This window comes from Euprymna scolopes, chromosome 29 (assembly GCF_053919585.1).
Source record: "Euprymna scolopes isolate OS-2025 chromosome 29, ASM5391958v1, whole genome shotgun sequence".
NCBI classification, from domain to species: Eukaryota; Metazoa; Mollusca; class Cephalopoda; order Sepiida; family Sepiolidae; genus Euprymna; species Euprymna scolopes.
In genome coordinates, this window is record NC_136510.1 from 82,457,659 (window position 1) to 82,479,927 (window position 22,269).

A 22,269-nucleotide genomic window follows, 5' to 3' on the forward strand; every position below is an offset into this window, starting at 1 on the left:
TGATATTGCTTAGGTTTTTTAAGCATTTCTCACGCAAAAAGTTGTCAAGATGCTTGAAAAAGTTGTAGTTTGTAGGTGAGAGGTTTGGAGAATATGGCGGATAAGGCAGAGTTTCTAGCCCAATTCGTCCGACTTCTGCAGGGTCAGTTTAGCAACGTGTGGTCGTACATTGTCGTGGGGGAGAATTAGGACATTAATGGTGACTAATAATGGGTGTTGAATTTTTTTATCCATTTCATCCATTCTCGACAGTACTTGACCACCGTAATTGTTGCGCCTGCGTTAAAAATAAACATCCAAAGAAACAGTAATTGATGAGACCGGTCACAGACTACCAAACACTCCGTACGACCTTCTTTTGGTACAACTCTGGTTTCGGAAAGAGTCGTATAGCTCCTCCGGTCGAGCTTCTGAGTTAAGCGCCATCGCTTGTCGTAGAGAACCCACTTTTCATCGCAGGTCACAACCTGATCGAGAAACTAGTCGTGTTTGTTGCGTAAAAAATGGAAGATGATAGTTCATAACGGCGTTTTTGGTTGTCGTTCAATTCGCAAGACACCCATTAAACCTTCTGAAAAAACGGAGACATAATTGGTTTTAAACAATTGTAATTTGAACGATTAGTTAGAGCGAGAATATTTTTTAAATCTATCTTCTATATCTATGCTCGTATAAATTCGTTTTTCTTTTGTGTGTATTGATATTTTATTAAAAACACATGTTTCTATTTATTTAAGAAGAAAATACAATTTTCTTATATATGGGTTGTGGAATTGCATTCACTAGCGAAAGATCTAGCTAATTTGCATATTCTTTTAAACATTCATTTTAATTAATTCTCTATTATTTTTTCGGTTTTCTGCTGGGATGATCATCTAGAGTTAACTATTACTTGTAATTATATTCATGCAGATATTCTACATGATTTATACTTGCATAATATTTGCGTAAAATCGTTACATTAAACAAAAAATTGTTCCATATATATTTATGCGTACGTATATATTTTTGTTTAATCTATTAGTCTATCTATCTATAAATCTATAAAAGTGAAAGTGTCTGTGTGTGTTACTGTGTACATTTCCCTACGTGATAACTCTGTCAATTTTTAGTCTACAGACTCGAAATTTGATATACAGCGTACTGAGATTTTGGAAAATCGATGTGATCGGGTTTCGTCCAGTAATTTTGCGATTAAGGGGTCAAAGTTCAACGATTTAACCTCTGAGAACTCTACCAAACTCCTCGGACAATTTTGGTCTACGCATTTAAAATTTTAGATATACGTTCGTTGGACATGGATCTAACTTAATAACTTGAGTTGAGCCCAAAACAATAAATTTTAAGGGGGCTTAATAGAGATCAAATAAATAAAAAAATGACCGTTTTTTTCTTTTTTTTTTTTTTTGCTCAGCATACACTTCCAAACACCCGGGCAACGCCGGACACCAATGCTAGTGATATATAAAATAAAATATTATAACAAAAACTTATTTGAAAATACGTCATTTCAAATCAGAATGAAAAATTCCGCAAGAACCGTGTTGCCAAACTAATATATATATATATATATATATATATATATATATGTATGTATGTATGTATGTATGTATGTATATATATATATATATATATATATATATATATATATAGGTTTGAGGTGTTCAACAGTCGACACAAATGAAGACAATGAGGTTGCTAGATAGTGCTCAATAAAAAGAGCAAAATATTTTTTTATTATTTGAGGCTAAACAGTTACATATGGTCGCTACAAATACCGATCTGTTTCAGTCAAAGAGACTTCCTCAAGCGACCTAGGACCTCTTAACGCCAAAAAGAAAAATGGGAAAAATTAGAAAGAAATTGAAAAAGAAAAAAAGAGAAAAAAGAGAAAAAAGAAAAGATAGAACTCTTCAAAAAAGAATATAAAAAGATCATAAAATGCTCTGAGCTCCCTAAAAAAAGAGTATAAAGAGGGTGTATACGCAGATGTCTGTGTTGATATACATGTGTGTATATCTGTTTATATATATATATATATATATGTATATATATATATATATATATATATATATATATATATATACCCGCGGCTGTTTATGTATCTATACATATAATTGTGTATTCTTGCGTGTGCGTATTTTCTTCCATATATGTATGTGTGTGTGTATGTGGGCCGCTGTTGCACACGTATGTATGTATATGTATATTTTGTACGTATGTATGTATACGGATGTATGTCTCCCTATGAATATGTCTGCATTAATCTATCACCCCACCCCAACGTAACTTATAACGACACGTAACTCCTGATGTCAAAAAATACATTTGGAAGCTTCTTTTCTTGACACGTCGAATACCAGTGTATAAGCAGACCCCCACACACATCCACGTGCCTATACAATTTACAGTTCCAATAAAATTATGACCCACTTTAATCATTTCAAATTTATATCCAGTTGTAAAACTAATTTCGAATAATCTTCCAATAGGTTATAATACGATCTTTCCATTTTTATACCCCCTTTTTTTGAAAGCTCAGAACATTTTATGATCCTTTTATATTTTGTTTTGAAGAGCTCCATTTTTTTTCTTTTTAAATTCCTGTCGAATTTTTCCCATTCTTCTTTTTGGAGTTAAGAGGCCCTACGTCGCCTGAAGAAGTCTCTTTGACTGAAACAGATGGCTATTTTTAGCGACAATATGTAACTGTATACCCTCAAATAATAATAATCACAGTAATAATAATAATAATATATATATATATATATAAAGAGAGAGAGAAATCGATAGATAAATCGATAAATAGATAGATAGATAGATAGATAGATACTAGTAAGCCTCTTAGCATTGCCCAGTCGCAAAATATGCTTTAATACGATATTTTATTATATTATATAGGTCCCAATGCATACAATATTGTAATGTTTTTTAAAATGTTTTAAAAAATGACGCGTAAGCCCTCACTTATACGGTTGGTTCACAAGTTCCCGCCATTTCATAAAAAATTGTTCTAAAACATGTTCTTTTATTTGGCAAAGTGTCATATATCGTAAGAAAGCATATATTCTGTTCTACAAGATACTGGTCATCGTTTTTTCTCATCTATTTTTTTCTCGTTGTTCAGAACCGTATTCTGTTCTACAAGATACTGGTCATCGTTTTTTCTCATCTATTTTTTTCTCGTTGTTCAGAACCGTATTCTGTTCTACAAGACACTGGTCATCATTTTTTGCTAATATAATTTTCTCTCATTTTTCAGAACCGTATTCTGTTCTACAAGATACTGGTCATCGTATTTTGCTCATATAATTTTTTCTCATTTTTCAGAACCGTATTCTTTTCTACAAGATACTGGTCATCATTTTTTGCTCATATAATTTTTTCTCATTTTTCAGAACCGTATTCTGTTCTACAAGATACTGGTCATCATTTTTTGCTCATATAATTTTCTCTCATTTTTCAGAACCGTATTCTTTTCTACAAGATACTGGTCGTCGTTTTATTCTCATATAATTTTTCTAGTTTTTCAGAACCATCAAATGGATTGTCAAGTAGATAAAAAATCACATTTTTGATACCTCCTTCTTTTCATCTTTAATCGAGGTCAAACACCGAGTAAAGTGATCTAGCATATTTGTGATGTATATGGAGAAAACGCTATAACTGAGAAAAATGTTCAAGATTGGTTTATTAGATTCAAACACGGTAATTTCGATATCAGTTACGGTCCTCCTTCCAGAAGACCAATCAAGATAAAAAGAAGACCAACTCAGGGTTCTTTGACCATCAGAGATATAGACATTGGTTGCAAAGATGAAGTGTGATTTTGCGACAATTTCACGCCAAATTCAATCAATGAGATTCTCACAAAAACTTGAAGCTTGGGTCCCATAGGAATTTACTTTTGCTGTTAAAATTCTTTGATTTTCATTAAGAAAAACGGCATGAACATATGGAAGAACCTAATAAAATCGAAACCAAAACGTTTATCTTACGATTTACTTTTTCCTTTGACGTGAATGCCTTAGTAATGAAGACATGTTTGCTGCAAAGCTATAAATCAAAACACGAACAAATATCTGTTACGTTATGCATGCTTATTCGAACTTCACTTGGTTTCATGTTTGTAGACCTTAAACTGACAGAGGAGTTTGGTAGGCAATTTGTTGAAACAAATATATATTCGGACACATAATATATATAGAAAGAGGTTTGTGTTTACTATAACTTTTTACTCAAATATTATGTAAGTATAAATCATGCGGAAAATCTGCATGAATATAATTAAACATAATAGTTAACTAAAGCTGATCATCCCACAAGAAAACCGAAAAAATAATAAGGAATTAATTAAAATGAATATTTAAAAGAATATGCTAATTAGCTGAAGTTTTTGCAGATGAATGCAATACCACGATCTCCATATAACAAAGTTGTATTTTCTTTTAGATAAATAGAAAGAATGGGGTTTAATATGAATATCAATACACAAAATTAAAACTACACTGAGGAAGACCAAAGATTCGGTCGAAAATCATATTCGCGTAAAAAAAATATTTATTATTATTTTTTTTCATAACCGTACTTTGAATTCCTGCTCGTCACCAATAAGCAAACGAATAAAGAAATGTTACAAATTTTTATACTTTTTGTATTCATTTTTTACACATTTTCATATGCATATATATATACTAGCTGGACCAGTTAACCAGCGTTGCCTAATGGTAGCATGCCCCCCTTCCGCGTAAAAAAATATAATACAGTTTTGTTGTTGTCTTTGTTGCCAACCCCCAGATTCCTTTTTTTTAAGAACGACTTTCGGAATAGACACCTCATTTTGTGAGTGGGGGAGGTGTAGTTAGAAAATTTTCCTAAAATGTATTGCATGATTGTCGTTTAGCTCGTGCGTACTACATTGGCGGGCAGGTTATATTTCAGGTTATTTTTCAGTGTATGGCTCAGGCTATTGTTCAGGTATGGTATTTTTGTTGACGAGACTAGAGTTAAACTGGCAAAATACGCTGAAAGCCTCTTTCATCTTAAAGAAACTGAATTCTTGTAGTCGCATGTACATTCAGAAACTAACAATTTTATGTATTCAAGAAAAAAGAAACATTATAATATATAACAGAAACAGAACGGATTCTTTTAATACTCTTTTCCTGGACAACAATGGCTGGGGCAAAGTTTGATTTAAAACTGATACCCGAATTCGACGGATCCACTTCTGTTGTCGACTGGGTCGAAAGGGTTGAGCTGACCTGCAACCTCTGTGAAGTAAAGGGGGCGCATACCGTGATTCCCCTAAGATTGGCTGGAGGCGCCCTAAGTGTATATCAGCAACTGAGTGCTGTGGAGAAGGCTGATATTACCTGTAAAAAATGCTTTATACAAGGCATTTGCCATGGATCCCTGTACAGCCTACGAAACATTTGCCACTAGGAAGCTCATGCCAGGAGAAACCGTGGACGTCTTCTTCGTGGAGCTGAAGAAACTTGCAGTTCTATTTGGCAATGGAGTGTCAGAGCAAACACTGGCGTATGCGTTTGTGGCCGGCCTTCCCACCCATGTTAAGAAACTGTTGAGGGCTTCCACCAGTATATCTGTAACGCCCATGGAACATTTGTTAGAACGCGCTCGAGCCATTATCAGAGATGAGGAGGACCTGAGGGAACCGGTTGTAATGATGGCGCAGGAAGCCAAGACTAATGCTGAAAAGAGTCCCAGTTTGAGACCCACGACCAATGGGAGATGTTTCTGCTGTGGCCAGCGAGGCCATATCGCAAGAAATTGTACTAACAAGGGGCGGGGGCGCCCGTGCTGTTTCCAATGTGGTAGCTATGGACATTTATCCCAAAATTGTGCGGGAAATGCATCAGGGGGCAGGACGTCAGCGCCGCCCTGTTCCCCGGACAAGATTAAATTGAGACGCAACCGACAATAAATGTGTACGTGGACCAAGTGCTTTGTTCAGCTCTTCTCGACTCCGGTTGCTCACACACCATCATGAGTGCCAAGTTGTGTCGAAACTGGACAAAGCAGAACATCAAAGTAACCACAATAGGTGGCAATACGCAAGCTTACTGTGGAGCCGGAACTGTCAAAGTCCACACAGACTCTGGTGTGGCCGCAAACATTAATGTGCTGGTGATGCGAGGGGATTTGCTGGGATTCGATGTACTATTGGGATATGATGCTATTAAGGCACTGGGGGGAGTGGTTATCGGAAGAGATGGGACTGTGCGATTTTTGGAAACTGCAGTTCACATTGATCGGCCTGATTTTAAGGTGGACTACGACCCTCACCAAAAAGCATGGACTGCATCGTGGAAGTGGACGGAAGGAAGGGCGCCAACCGAACTCAAGAATAGCATTACAGAGTACTCGATACCCGACGAGGCCCCTAATGATTACGAGAAGGAACTTGAGGCATGGATCCAGGATGGATGGCTGATCCCCTACCCCAACAAGCTGGGACCACCCAAGGGTCTGATTCCCTTAATGGCTGTAGTCCAGCATAACAAATCAAAAGTTCGTCCGGTGCTGGACTATCGTGAACTCAATAGATACATTGAGACGTACACTGCCGATGCTGACGTGTGCGCCAGCAAGCTGAGAGAATGGCGCCAGAAGGGCTCCAATGTGTCTATAGTAGACTTGCGGAAGGCTTATTTGCAGGTGCGAGTGGATGAGACATTGTGGCCGTTCCAGACAGTGTGGTTCCGGGGTCAGAGATACTGCCTTACTCGGCTTGGCTTTGGGCTGAATGTGGCACCGCAAATCATGAAGACCATCGTAAATGCAGTGTTGTCCCAGGAAAAGACTACTGAGGACGCAACATCGGCCTATATTGATGATGTGTATGTCAATGAAGACGTACAATCTGCGTCGCACGTCAGAGAAAAATTAGCTCAATTCGGGTTGGAGTGCAAGGATCCCGAACGTCTGAGGGATGGAGCACGGGTATTAGGATTGGACGTTTGCGGGAAAGACGGTACCTTACGATGGAGGCGTGGCAGTGAGATTCCAACCGTCCCTGATGTTATTACGCGGCGGACTATTTTTTCCTTGTGTGGGAAACTTATTGGTCACTTACCAGCGTGTGGCTGGCTCCGAGCAGCTGTGGGCGTCATCAAACGCAGGGCAAGTTTAGTAACTATAGGTTGGGATGATGTATCTGATGATGCTCTTCTAACTCTGATAACGACAGAAACCCCAGAGAGAGAGTTAACAAGGAGGATCCTGCCCGTGTAGAATGGTGTGTCGATGGGGACACTGTGAATGTGTGGGTTGACCCTAGTTCTTTGGCATTCGGAGTGTTATTGGAGCAACGTGGAAATGTAATTGAAGACGCATGCTGGCTGCGACACGTGAATGATGCTCAACACATCAACCTGGCGGAACTGGATGCTGTTGTGAAGGGTTTAAATCTGGCACTGCAATGGCAGTCGAGAAGTTACACTTGTACACGGATTCTCTCTGCGTCTACCACTGGGTGTCCGACACTTTCTCGTGACGAACAAGAGTCCGTACTAAGGCAGCCAGTGAGATGTTAATCCGGCGGAGGCTAAACACCCTGAAGAGTCTGGTATCAGAATATGACCTGTCGGTGAGTGTAACGCTCGTGGCATCACACTGTAATCGTGCAGACCAACTAACCCGTGTGCCTCACAAATGGTATGAAGCTGTGAAGACAGGCGTGCAGTTCACTGCTCGATCTTGCGCAGTTGGTACGATTAGCTCATGCCAAATACAAAGAATTCATGTGCAGAGTGGACATCCAGGTATCAAAAGAACTTTGTATTTTGCGAGGCGTGTAGACCCGGCAGTGACAAGGGCGGATGTCAGGCAGATCATCAGGCACTGTGAGGCATGCCAGTCTATCGATCCTGCACCTGAGCAATGGCAGAAGGGGCGATTGGAAGTTGAGCATGTGTGGCAACGATTAGCGATGGATATTACCCATTACAGTGGTAAGCCCTTTCTAACCCTTATCGACTGTGGACCTACTCGTTTAGCGGTGTGGCGGCAAATGACCAGGCAGGACTCAGCGAATGTTGTCCGTCAACTGTCATCTATCTTTTCTGAGCGAGGTGCGCCGGAAGATATATTGACGGACAACGATGCTGCTTTTTGTAGCCACCAAGTTCGGCAGTTTTTGAATGAGTGGGGTGTCCGACTACGACTGCGATGTGCCCATGTGCCATGAGGGAATGGCATTGCTGAGAGGAGCCATCGCAGCATCAAGAGAATTGCTGCCAGAAAACAATGCACCATTACGGAGGCCACGTATTGGTATAACGTCACACCAAAGAATGGGAAGACACTAACAACAGCACCGGCCAATGCCATACACAAATACCATGTTAGGATAAAGGGCATTGACACTGTCCAACCAATCGACGAGGAGAGTCATAACAAATACAAGGTAGGGGATCCAGTTTGGGTTAGACCCCCTGGAAACCGGTGCACCACCAAGTTCAAGCGAGTCGGTCCTTGTTGATGGAACCCCACGCCATGTGCGCGATCTTCGCCCGGCTAGTGAAGTACATCCCACAACTACAGAGAGCGACGAATCATCAGATGATGAGCTGCTGATGAGTGAGGTCACCGAGCAAGAGAGTGGTAGTTTTAATTCGTCTGATCAGGCAGGATCAGAACCAGAACCAGAACCAGAACCTCACACAGAACCAGAAACAGAACCAGAACCTGAATCCGAGAGTGTAAATACCACCCTTGGCAGAAGCCAACGAACTAAGAGGCCACCCCCGGAGTGCATTCTATGTGATCATCAGATCAGGGGGGAGTGTAGTACTTACCAACACAATAAACGCCCTCGTGTTTGTGCCTTGTATAGGCATGCGCGACAACAAATTTATTTTATAAGCGGAAGTCTCGAGGTTATCAGGAATCTACAGGCGCATGCGCAAGAGAAGGGATTGAGATAGTGGTATAAAGGCAGGTCGAGTGAGAAGGTTGGGGTTGTTGTTGTCATTGGACGTTACAGTGACGCATGCGTTAGCAGGTGATTAAGAGGCGGTTTATTTTTGTGTGTCAAGTCGCGCACCTCGGTGAAGGTAATATAAATCGTTCACCTCGGTGAAGGTGAAGGTCATAAACAAGTCTTATTTATTTGAAACAACATATACAGAATATTGTTTCTATTATTAACAATCTAAATAGAACACTTTAAAGATTGAAACAGTAGAAATATTGTTCGCAAACAATTGTTAATTGATATAGCTACAAGGAAAATAAATTGGGAGAATTAAGGCATAGACAATTTATGTTTAGTGACCTAAATTCGTGTAAAGATAAAAACAAAAACGTTATTATAAGTGTTTAAAATAGACACAAACATTTATCAATATATATATACCCAAAAGAAAATGAAATTATATTAAAATAGGCAAAAACAATATAATTTCGATAGTGACCTATACAACATGTAATAATAGTTAGTACTCGTGCGAACCCTAATAAAGAAAAGGTTTTAGAAAAAAATAAAGCAACCCCCGGTAAGACAAATGTAAATAACAGAGAGTACCCGTTCGATCGGCAAAAAAAAAAGAAAGAAAGAAATGTGAAAAAAAATCGTAGCGTCGGTACGAAAGATCGAACATGTAACGTTTTGAGGAAAAGGATTGTACCAACAATTGACGGAAGCGCTTTAGTCGAGTAGTCTACTATCAACTGACAACATTAGCGCTCTCGACTTTAAAGATGAGGTGTTTAGATGTGCAAATATTCTTGAAATATGTGTTCACTAATAGTGACTCGTTCGGTCTACACCGATAAATCGCTTAATGTAAACATAAGTCTTACTACTTTTAAATTAAACCAATAATTCATGTTAATTGTTCAATGTTTTTAAAAGTATGTGTAAATATTCTCGAAGTATGTGTTAACTTAAATTGACTCGTTCGGTTAACACCAATAAATCGCTACATATAAACACGAGTGTGTCTACTTAAAAAGTAAACCAACAGTTCATTGAAAATGTTCAATTTTTTCTAAAATTAAAGTATACAACAAAACACATGTAATCAGTGTATAGCTTCATACTGAATTGGTCCTTTTCAAGAATATTAAAGCTATAAAAACACATAGACAGTGTATAGGCTATACAAACATCAAAATCTGCTCTCGACTATATTAATCGAGTATGCGGAATTATTTTTTTATTTAGCGTAGAAAGAAATAATTTTACTCAGTTGTACGTTAACAAAAACAAAAGAAAAGTTCATACAGTTTTTTTTGTAAAGGACTAAGAAATAAAACGTTTGAGACAGTTTAAACGCTTCCAAATAACATTATAGCCGGGTCTCGAATGCAGTATTAGTGTAATCAATTGTTTTTGAATTAGGTCAATGCCTGTATAAAGAAAGAATGTTAGTCAAATATAACATGAAAATAAAGGAAGGTTTTGCGTTTGTTATTATTGTATTTTATTTACAATAATAAACTCTCGTGGAGAGAGAAGTCATGTTTTTAACCGCTGGCGCGTTCTTTTTTTAAATTGAGATGACATTCTGGAATAGACGAATAGTGTGTTCGCAGTCAATGAGATTTTGTGGAATTTGAGGAGGGAGAGATCATTAATTTTGGAATCGGAGAAGGAAAGGTTATGGTATGTGTGTAAGCGTATGAACCAAAAAATGACGGTGCTATTCTACATATAACTCAAATGCAGAATACGTGCCAGTGTCGAGTGGGGGGGAGCGGTAGGAGAACTGTTTATTTAGAGAGGGAAATAGCAGTTGCTTCCACTGTCGATGTTTATGACAGTGATGAAGCTTCTCCTAAGATATAATCAAGGATTTTAATTTAGCGAATAATTGCGAGTAAGGTGGCGTTCAAATGTTATATTATATAGTGGCTGATAATCATATAATAATATATATATATAATATATATATATATATATATATATATATATATATATATATATATAAAGCGGGAGAGAGCGTAAGTTAAGAAGATGAGGCGTAAAGTTGCATCATCAAGCCAATAAGTATGTTAGAGAAAAAGAAATAAGAGGGAAACCTCTTTAGCTTTTTGAATTCCAGAGCCAAATGCCATTCGTCAGAGGACGAGAAAATTTTGGCATTATACAAAATAAATGTTAAAAGCAACACCGAATTTTAAAACATTCAGATTATAAATAGAAATAAAAAAAATTGGAAATTAAAATTGGAAAAATAGTTTCGAGGGAGCGTTATGATGGATAAAAAGAGAAAAGGTCAGAAAATAGCAATAAATAATTAAAGAACATACCAAATAAAATATAGGAAAATGAAGTACTACGATTAAAAACAAAATGTATAAGAATATTAACATTTATTTTAAAAAACATTACTTTTTTTAAAAAACAGCAAAAAAATTTTTTTTAATTTTCTAAAATTTCAAAAACATTTAAAAATGTCAGAAAACGTACGATAAGAACTACCGGAGGGAGGAAATGTAACATCCTTGGATTTGTGATAAAAATTCTGGTTGCGTCCCCAGAATGTCAAAAATGATCAAAATGGCAAAAATAGCATTTTTCGAGACATAAACTCTTTTCCAAACATTAGAGTTTGCTGAAAAATTTCCCAAAAGCAAGATCACATAGATATACATCTGGAAACGTAATATTTGACCATGGGAAAATTCTGGTTTCGTTCCCAGGGCGTAAAAAGGGGTCCAAATGGCCCAAAATAGCACATTTCGGGACATAGTATATTTTCAAAGCATTAGATTTTGCTGTAAATTACCCAAAAGCAAGATCACATTAATATATACCTGCAGATATAATATTTGACTCTTGGGAAATTAAGGGTATTGAGCCCAAGGGTGTTTTAGGGATGAAAACACACCTTTTGGGGCTATTTTTTTAAATTTTCTCCTAACATTCATACTTGTGTCTTAATAGGGATTTAAAATGGTACCAAATTTTAAAAAAATACGGTAAGTCATGAAATTGCGTCATTAGGCTGTTTAAGCCAAATATTTTACACCTGGCCAGGTGTTTAAATAGTGAAAATAGCTAACCATACCCACGTGGGGAGGCAAACAAATAAGAACATGTACAATTCGGATGTGTTTTATCGTTATTCCAATTCATGTTTGTTACCTGTGAATGTTAGACTCAGGAGTTTAAATAATAAACGCTCAGCTAGCGTTCATAGGCAGCCATGGAAGTTTCGTCAGTGATAAGAACCTTAAAATTTTTGTACTTTGTATGTAGATCATTTAGAGTTTTATCAGAAAGGGTCTTTCTTGATCTGGCATGAAAAATAGAAACATGAAAATCCGTGTTATGTGTAGTGCCGTTTATTTTACTGGGTTCCGTACCAGTGGAAGCTGCATCAAAAACAGCTGGATGTTCCATATCCTGGGGAGAAAGTATTCATTTGAAGTAATGTCGGAATTAGCATACCGACGAGTAGGGGGGAGGAGAAGAAAAAACTGTTTAAGTCTTGCAACGAAATGTCGACGTTGCTTACAAGCAGTCTTCCCTTGTAAAAGTAACAAATGGGTAACGATGGTCGAAGTGTAATTTGTCTAAAAGACAGCAACAACTACTACAACAACAGTAGAGCGGCCACCCCCTTTTATCTACTCCGTCCACGAGATCTCAGTCAACGAGATTCACGCGTGACTAGAATGTCTATTTAACTTGTAAGGAATAGGCACTCAGGTTTTTGGATTAACGAACCACCGGCCGTGTTGGTCACAGCTACCAGCACTCCTTTCTTCCCCACCGACCTACCCTCGGCTAGTCAGCTATAATGTATACCACGTGACTCTTTCCAGGTCTACCACAAAAAAAATCAAAGTCATCAGTCGGGGGACCATTTTTGGTCTTTTGTTGTCAAATGCAGTGGAATCGCCCGTTTTTCAATCAAATCAGTTAATTATCTGCTTGAATCTAAAGCAACAACGCTGGAATCGAAGGAAGCTTTGTATGCCTTCCTGCTGTGACTTAATCCACAATATATTGTAGTCTACATTGCACTGTAAAGAGCCCTGCTTTCGATTTGATAACATCAATTTGTTTTTATTTAATGGCTTAGATTAAGTTTGAAAATGCTAAAGTCAAGTATCATGGTTTATTTGTGCTCTAAGTAGAAATATTCGTTTCGAATTTGCATCTCATATAGGAGACCTTTCTGTTGATTTTATAGGACGAACACTGATGCTTGTGCAGTGATAATCATTCTCAAATGCACTTGTAATTTTAGGCTGTATATGAGTAATAACTTTGGTCGATATGATGCGGTCCCGTCTTTAATCAGGCGTTGCGGGGTAGATGTATATATGACCATGTATTTACAGTATCAAATTAACGTATATTGTATAACTGTTCCATCGTACGTATCTTGCCTGTGTACATGTCACTCATAAATGCCTGTTGTGTTCTCATCATAACGGACAGTATGTATGTAATTTGTACGTTCTGCTTATTGTGTTGGTGGGTGCTTGCGTGTCAGAATATATAATACAAATAACATAAGATGATGCTGTTTGTTGCTTCATGGAGGTTCGTCAACCATCCTCGGGCAGAGGGCTGGAATCTGTTTAAAGGAACACTACAATACAGGACCCAAGACGATGTGAGATTTTATATATTTTATTAACCCCCGGGAATTCGACTTTACAGAAAAGAGTGATGGACGATCTTTGCCGCGAGGTGTTGTCCTGTCTCCATTGTAATACCCCGTAACCCTTATGAGAAAACCCGTGTTTAGCTCGCCTGTTTTCCTCGGTGTCTTTAATCCAACTGCCAACTATCTTGCGCAAACCGGAATACGTGACATCTGACATTACACCTCCGGTTCTTCTTTGCATTTTCGCTGCAAACTGACCGGGTCACAAAGTTTGATGTGTTGTCAAAACATGACTTCAAATCTCTGTTGTCCACTCATCGCTAGATACTTAGATAATTAGACAGATAGATAGATAGATAGATAGATAGATAGATAGATAGATAATGTACTTCTCTGTCCAGTTATTCTCTCACACAGGTTATTTTTAATTATTGATGTTTTATCCTTATCAGAAACACGACCGCATTGAACATTTTAAGAGACAAAATACATTTGTGAGTAATCTTTAGAAAAATAGGTCCAGCTGTTTCGGAATTCATAGGGAACGAACCCACACACGCAGACACACAAAGTGTTTTTTTTATATAAGTCGGTAATTATCTTTTAATTAATTAAATAAGATACAAATAATTATATGCAAAAATTTTATTTACTCGTAGGAGCAACCGTGTTTACTTTTTACTAGCGAATTAGTATAATTGAAAAAGTGTGCCTATATAAATTTCTTTTAATTGTTTTTGTTGTTAAATATTAGGATATAATTTTTGTATTATTCAATTAGCGAATTACATTAGGATAGAATAAATAATCGATTAGTTTCATTTTTTGCATCTTTAGCCTTTATTTCCACTCCCTTAAAGCAAACACAATTACAAGATAATTCCCCTTATATTGTAGAAGTGAATGTTTCTTCTTTTTAAAAACATTTTATGCTGTACACATCTTTTGGTCTCGATCAGTCCATAGTGTCAACTTTGGAACACGACCCTGGATGCAACTTTACAGGAAAGTATATCAACATTTTTTGCAGTCTTCATAATTTTTACTGATTATTAATTATTGGTATAAATTATTTTCGTAGTTCTATCTAGTGCTATATAATATATTTATCCATTGTTTTCTATACTGGAGATGTTTTTATTAATTATAATAGCATTAAAATATGGAGGATTAACGTGTAACCATCTCTCAACGATCAATATGCTTGTATGTCGTAGTTTTCTATTCGTCTTTATCTTTGTATCTCGACTGTTTCGGCTCAAGTGAAAAGTGTCCATGAAGCAAAACGTACAATTACCATAGTTCGCAAATAAAAACACACACACACACGCGCGCACACTCACACACGCGCGCACACCCACACACCCATATATATATATATATATATATATATATATATATATATATATTTATTTATATATATTCATATACATACATATATATGCATATATATATATATATACATATATATTTATATATAAATATAATTCCACAGCCAAGTTTGGCTGTGAAAATAATTATATAATATCTCACATTCTGATATATATATATATATATATATATATATATATATATGTATATATATATATATATATATATATATATATATATATATATATATATATATATATATATAGGGGAAGTCGACTTTTCACTTTAAAAAAATCAACTCGACTAGCCCCAGGAAAGTTGTGTAGTTGTATACCTAATACTCATACAAAAAATTAGATCTCTTACTTGCACCGTAATTTGAGGAAATAACATTACAGATCATCTACATAAACTAATTGAAAAATCTTTGTTTTTTTTATATATTTTTCCTATAAATTGGTTAGAAAAATTATTATTTTCAATATTTAAACCCAAAAATGTTATTTTGTTGCATTAAAATGAAATGAATAAGGTAAAACAGATAAAAGATAACTAGAATTTTAAACAATTCTACTCCCCCTGTTAGCTCTGACAGCTCAATACATTCGTTTTTATAACTTCCTTAATGAAATTGGAAGTGATAACATTTTAAAAGATTGAAAGAACAGATAATTGTTCTTGTTATAAAAAAAAAAGAAAATAATGTGTATCCTCTTGATTAACATATTGCATCAAATTGCTGTATGTAACATCCCTTAAAAGCGAGTGCAGACCTCATTTGCCGACACAACACCTTTGCAATTATATGCCTTTGCCTTGCTTCAAACTCATACACTTATTCAGAAGCTTCAGTTGTTAATTTAACTCCCCGTTCAACACTTTGTGAATGTGAGGGCAAATCTGGCAACTTCAACTTAATTCCATTCATCAGTGAATTTAAAAGTTCATCTTCAGAAAATGTTTCTGTAAATGCCGGTTCACAAACTCCACTCTGTGAAAGGTCAATTAATTCAGACCAATGATTGGCATTAAAGTTGATTTGTGTTATCTTTTTTAATCTTTTTTTGGTCGGCTCCTCTTTCCTGAAAAAATAGAAAAATTACTTTATTGAGCTAACTTAAAAGTGTAAGCTTATATATTTTAATGTTTATAATGAAATGCAAACTTAAACTTAAAATGACTTGATAAATCGACCAATTTAATCAATATTATATGCATGAATTGTTACTTACCTAATCGACACACTTTTTTTTTAATTGCTTCTTCTCTCACTTCGAGGTCTTCTGATTTTACCATAGCATGCAATATATTTTCAGGTAGCAAAGCAAAAGCATTATGCTGTAAATTTTTAATGTAATATGCTGAATTTCAGGTGGCTGTTTCCTGATCCTATTGATCATATTGAAAATATACAGTTGCTGGTTATGGAACTTATTATCTGTTTTTATTTCAAACAAGCTAACTGCATATACTTCAACTGTAAATTTAATAAGGCTGTGGAGTTTGCCAGACATTTCTTGAAGATAGGCACATCGTGTCCATAAACACATTAGTCTGATGGCCAAAGTTAACCATCTTGCCTGATGTATAGACCAAATTTTCCGGGCAGTAAATTTAGGGTAAACTTTTCCTCTAGAAATGCCAAGTGCATATTCGAATAAAAGTCTCTGGTCAGAGGTTAGTTCATTTAATTCCTCAGCCGTAAAACAAATATTCAGAGGACAACCAACTGGTGTAAATATTACTTGGGGTAAATGATTATAATCATTACTACATAATTTACCTGGAGGACCAGCGAAAGTTATAGGGCTTTTTGTGATTCCATCTATATGTTTAAAAAGAGCTCTAAATGGAAGTTAATTTTGGTGTAAAGAACAACCTATGGTGTGTAAATTTGTCTGCAGTTTTTTCTCAACAGGTGCTACAAGTCCAGCCTCACAACCTGTATTTGTATTCGTGTTGTCTACTAAAATAGCTTTAATTGTAGATTCACTGTTGTATTCTTTCAGATCAGCAACGACTTTCTCTGCAGGAACATTACTGTTTGCACCAATATTAGGAATAACTCTATGAGTGAGATATTTACTTTTGTGTTCCATCTCTGCTGTGAAAGTCAAATGGCGTTCTGATCCCTTTGCTTTTTTAAATATTTTCTCTCCATTTGACCCCAAAATCTCTTTATACAACAATGTATTTTTATCATTTCTCCCATCAACCCCAATCCAAACAAGGTTATTAACGATTTCACCGTGTCTTTGATGGGCATTTTCTTTCATTCTTTCCTTTTGTCTATCTATTTTGCATTTATCAACGATAATATCTTTTATATCGACATTAGATTTGAGAAGGCCCATGGCCTCTAAATCTAAAATCAACGCATTAGCAAGGCTGGCGCCAAGGTTGGAAGAAATATCACCGCTGATTAATTCCATAGTATATCAAGGGAGTTTGATAAGACTGTAAGGGCCTGTGTGATGTCTCTCTGGCTCAAAGTATTCAACTTCTGTTGAATCACTATTAGGACTGGAGTAGGAAAGAACAGCATCCTCATCATCAGATGTTGACATATCATTAGATGATGGACAGAATCTCTTTTGTTGTTCTAATCTTTCTGTTTTCCTTTTACATTTTTTTATGTCAGCTTTGTCGATTGGACCAAGCTGGAAAGTACCCCTGGGTCCATTTTTATCTCTCTGATCTTTTAAATATTCCCTCTCTTCCACTGGAAGCTGAAATATAAAATGTTATATTTTGTACAAACACATTAATATTGAAATATTATTTCATATGTAAATGGTAATAATTGCTTTTTACAAGTGTTTAAACATTAAATGCAAGCATGGAAATCAATTTAATTTAAAATTTACATGACTTCGTTAATCAAACATACCCCAAAAAAATTAAACAGAAAATAATCTTACCTTCTTTTCCAAAGGACAGGTACAAAGTATGTGCTTAGTCTTGCAATGTTCCTTGTTGCATTTAACATTTTTGTCATCACAGCTTAAAATGGGTAGAAGCGATGTCAAACAGCGTATCTAGCTTTTCCTGGAAAAGTTTTTCTTGGAATGCAGATAAATATTTTCTATTTATCTGTTTTGCTTTCTGGAAACATAAGATCTTCACTTTATTCACAATAGACATTTTATTTATCAGAGATAAACGAGGGTTGACTGCCTTCCAAATGCCAATTATATCCTTTGCTATTATTTTAGAAATATCTACCTCTGTTAAGTCTGGATATGTATTTAAAAGAAAATACCTGTATTGGATGACTTGCCGGAAAATGGGGAGTTCCGTTTTATCTAATGGGGCAGGTGGACCTGAAAATTTTCTTGCATCTTTACTGCGAGTACAAATTGTTATGTTTCTTTTTTCAACCATTTTTATTGAAATATCTTAAAAGAAAATATATTGTAGTAGGTTATCAGATGTTATACACATTTACTGAATAATACTTAATTAATATTGTAAACAATGAAGTAACATGAAATCCAACCATCTTATTTATTTTTTATCGATTTATGGCTTTGTTAAATGGTGACAAAATAGTAAAATGCATAACTAATTTGTTTATTTAAAATAATTGAGTATTTTTAGTAATGAAAACCACGTTTTCTTAAAATATACAGAATGAATCTAAAATTTTTACAATAGAGAAACAATAAATGTTGAATAAATATTTACAGCATTTAATTTTACTTACACCCTTACGGGATTAAACTTAGACAAGGTCAGTTTTTTCATATGGGAAAAAGCTGAAACACCATTGGAGAAAAAAAAAATTAAGTTGCCTTAGTCTAGAATAGAAACCGACTTGAAAACAACAATATATTCTATTAAAAAATGTTTCTGCTGAATCTTTGGATTCGGCATTAAATAACCCGAAAAGGGTTGATATGACGTAAAATTAAAACAACTAACCCTAACGGAAAATCCCGAGGATTATCGTCAAATTCTGCGAGAGTACAATTTTTTTTTTTTTTTAGATTTCGTCTTTCTTTTCAATTTTTGAGTGGATTATCAGCAATTGCAAAGTAACAAATTTAACCAAAATGCAAATAAATGAAATATTTGAAGATTTTTAACGGGTGCTTATTTTCTAATACAACAATCCTAGTAAATCAATCCCCCATTATTGGAAACACTACAGGGGAAACACGAAACTAAATTATTGCTAGTATGTTTGGAAAGGTTCTTTTCGGTTTTCCTTTCAATATTTTCGCAGATTATTATTTATTTGATACTCAGCTACCATATTCTGTATTTTTTTGAATGCCAAAAAGTCAATATTAAAAGATTTATAGGGGTTACTCAGTTTCTAATATAACATATGTAAATATAGATGTTTGTGGTGGTTTCACGATGACACTTGTTACAACTTAATGTATTAATATTATTTTTAAAGTAAAAACAATATTTAGGTTTGGATATTAATTCCTTAACTGATTTCACTCTAAATTCTTGTTGTAGACCCATGCTAGTTGTCACAAATGAAAGAAACCACAAGTAGTGTAAAGTGTATAAAATATAATATGTATTTATAATAAATAATACAGGAACCACTAAGGTGGTATGAGAGGAACGTGTTCGTAGCATGCGGTTAAAGATGGTATGAATGTCTCCATTTAGACTCTGACACCAGTGGTATTCATGGGACTGGTTGATTTCACTTAGTTCTAAAATAGGGGTGATTTGTACCCCACAACAGTTATCTAGGTTACTGACATAGGAATATCAGTAGTCACTGAACAAATATACGTAAAATTCCATGTGAATCTTTAATTTCCTGAATAGTAAAAACATGATCCATAATGATCGCTTTGCTGCTAATATCCTTTTCGATGAATATTCGACAGGAAAGCGACCACATGTGTTAATTTAAATAAAATTCTAATCACATGGCTATATTTTCAATAATCACGTGATTAAAGCTTACCCATTTACAATTTGTGAAACATTTCTAATATATCTATATTGTAAACACATTCTGTTTACATTAAACAAGACCGAAAGTTCCTTGAAAATTAAGTAAAGAGATATATACAAGAAATTTTAATTCAAGAAACATTGCTTTGTTGGTTTATAATGATCAGGAGTGATATCCAATACAAATCCAATATATTTAGATGTTTAGAAAGGATATTATGCTCATATTAAATCCCTCTGGATATGTCTCTGAAAAATAAATTTGGGAAATAACTTGATGCTTGTTAAGATCGAGTCAACAGATCGATTTTTTAAAAATATATCGTTTCAAGCAAAAACAACATAACTTAATTGTCATGTCGAAAATAGTAATATATCTAAAAACTACTAAAATTAATCGAGTAGAGAAACTGCTATTGTGTATTTAGTAAAAAAAAAAAAGTCAGTCACTATATATAGTCTCAAAAAAGTTCGCCATTTAAATATCAGAGAAAGTAAGATAAGTATTCCCCCTGTAGTCACAATCCTCAAGGTGTTATCATCTAGAGAAAATGCAATTTCCCCATTGAATGATTTTCTACGCAAATGATTTTCTTAATTTTGGACATATTACTATTTTCGACATCACAAGTATGTAAGCACTGTTGTTTTTTGCATATACGACATATTTTTGAAATCGATTTGTCGACTCTTTCTTAACAATCAATAAGAACTCCTTTCATGCTTTCATATACCAGGTATCATATATCATATTTCATGCTTTCATATACCAGGTATTCATATATCATATTTCATGCTTTCATATACCAGGTATTCATATATCATATTTCATGCTTTCATATACCAGGTATTCATATATCATATTTCATGCTTTCATATACCAGGTATTCATATATCATATTTCATGCTTTCATATACCAGGTATTCATATATCATATTTCATGCTTTCATATACCAGGTATTCATATATCATATTTCATGCTTTCATATACCAGGTATTCATATATCATATTTCATGCTTTCATATACCAGGTATTCATATATCATATTTCATGCTTTCATATACCAGGTATTCATATATCATATTTCATGCTTTCATATACCAGGTATTCATATATCATATTTCATGCTTTCATATACCAGGTATTCATATATCATATTTCATGCTTTCATATACCAGGTATTCATATATCATATTTCATGCTTTCGTATACCAGGTATTTATATATCATATTTCATGCTTTCATATACCAGGTATTCATATATCATATTTCATGCTTTCATATACCAGGTATTCATATATCATATTTCATGCTTTCATATACCAGGTATTCATATATCATATTTCATGCTTTCATATACCAGGTATTCATATATCATATTTCATACTTTCATATACCAGGTATTCATATATCATATTTCATGCTTTCATATACCAGGTATTCATATATCAGGTTACTGCGTTTTTAAGAACAGTTGTATTTCTTGTTTTGACCTCTTTAGATAAAACTAAACTGAACCCCTGTTTTGACTTTATCAGCCTTTTTCTAAAATTCGTAATGACTGGTTAATTAACATAGCTATATATATATATATATATATATATATATATATATATATATATATATATATATATGTATATATATATATGTATATATATATATATATATATATATATATATATACTAGCAAAAGTACCCGTCGTTGACTGGGTTCAAAAACAGCCTACAGAAAATGGACTCTGATTTATGAAAGTATGATAGGTTATGAAAAGGAAGGGTTGTAAATTTGAGTTGAATTTGGGGGTATCAAAACCAAAGAAAAATATGATGAAAGTAAAATAAAATAGATTAACCCCCATAATTTATTATACCATAACTGTTCACACTGAAACACTTATCACAATATTCTGTGGATCTACATGAAAAAAACCTTGTTAAACAGTGTGACATATTTCCATTCTATGGAGGTCAGGTGCGAACGAACACCCCATAATTTTATTATACCATATTTCTTCAAACTAAAACATAATTTTCAAAGTATACTTACGCAGATAGATATGAAAAGTCTTTATTAAAGTCTTTATTAAATTCTATGGAGGACAGGCGCGAACGCAGACACAACAATTTTATTATACCATCCCTATTTAAGTTAAAACATACTTATCAAAGTATTATTCTGTACATCTATATCAAAAACACTTGTAAACGTTATTATTATTATTATTATTATTTTTATTTCCATACATTGTGGACCAGGCGCGAATCCAGACCCCACAATTTTAATGAACCACGTTCTGTCAGATCAAATATACACATTCCTGTGTCTCGATACATCTTCTATCATTATATGTTATCAGTTTTTTAAATAATCA